Below are 1,599 nucleotides of genomic sequence, written 5' to 3'. Positions count from 1 at the left end.
GTTTCTGTAGAGCCTGGCACATTGACAAATTACAGTGAGATAAGCTCTGTATGAAATAACAGCATGTGAATTGCTCTGCTGTAACTTTCTGTGTACATGCTTTTATTCCATGGTGACCAGTTAAGGCAGAGTTGATGACTCCTTTTCCAAGAGCCAAACCACCTCACATTTACATCAGAGTTCAGGTCATGTATGCTGTCAGTTAGTGGATAGCAGTGAGCAAACTGTAAGCTTGCTATCTCCCTTAATTTAAATACACTTTTGAAAATACAAGCAAAGTTTCTTAGCTGCACAGGATAAATCTACATTGACGTCTATGGAATACTGTCACCCAGGTTCAGTCATGAGATCCATATAGCTCCTGTTTATGCCATCACCTGTAACCTGTTTCGACATTAGTGCTAAGCAAAGAGGGAATCTTCCCAGGCATGAGCCTACTCTTCTTTTCCTAAATTAGTTGCTATTTGTGAACAGTGGAAGATGGAAATGAAAGGACAATTAAAGGATTGTTTCTGTGAAATGTGACTCACAGAGTGTAAATAAATTTCAGGCACATCTGAGAAAGAGATCAGAGTGGGAGGCAAGATGAGTTGCAGCACATACCTGAAGTTGTATCCATATAAAAGCTATATTGCTTCTGGTATTTGATCTTAGAATGTATTGATGTTTAGCACCTTTGTAATTTTGATTATTACTGCAATCATTGTAATGCCAAAAACAAACAAACAAACAAAAAACAACAACAACAAAGAAAACCCCACAAAGATGTTTTAAGGTGCCCAGGACTGTTTGAATCCCATGAAAAATTAGTGAGACATTTTTTCTTGTAGGCTTCTTTGAAGGTTTTTCTCCACATCCATCTTTTTATTCCCTGGAATCTTAATTTCTTTTTCAAACTGAACAGGTATGTTATAGAGCCAGAGAGAGTATCACAATCCTCATAGTTTCTATCTTTTCTATCTTTTTTTAGTCAATGGACACATATTCTGTGATGTTAAGTATGACAGAAAATTATTTAGCCACATTTGAACTAAGTAAGATGACTGCTGAAAAAATAAATGGCAAGAAGAAATAAAAGGTCTGTCTTATAAACTCTTGTATTTGTACATTGTAAGAGAACCACTCATAGTTTATTAGCACAATAGCTGATCGTAATTACTAGGAGAAATGAGTTAGCTGCAAGGACTGCAGGCAGGTAGCCAGCCCAAAAGATTGTGATCATGTCATTTAAGCGAGACTTCGTGACTGAAGAGTTACTGTGCTACTTCATGGTAGATAACTTCAGAAGGTGACAAATAACTTCAAAAGGTGAATTACAAAGTTACATTTAAAATAAGAGATAAATACACAACAAACAGCTGCAGCTCATATCACCTACCAGAAATTGGAGTAATTTGGTGTTGTTTGCCACTGAAGCATATTCAATAGGAACTCATTAATGTGGCTAAGTCAGCAGCCTGAATTACAGTGAAAAGATTTGCTTGACAGAGCTGTTTGTGGGATGAAGATTTTAGCATGCAGCTACAACTTCACTAAATTTTCAAATGCTGGAACTGCCTACATATGTATCAGTGCCAGGCGAGAAGTACTGCTGCAGTT

The sequence above is a fragment of the Lagopus muta genome, chromosome 1, assembly GCF_023343835.1.
Source record: "Lagopus muta isolate bLagMut1 chromosome 1, bLagMut1 primary, whole genome shotgun sequence".
In the NCBI taxonomy this organism is placed as follows: domain Eukaryota; kingdom Metazoa; phylum Chordata; class Aves; order Galliformes; family Phasianidae; genus Lagopus; species Lagopus muta.
Note: the sequence above shows the minus strand (reverse complement) of the source record.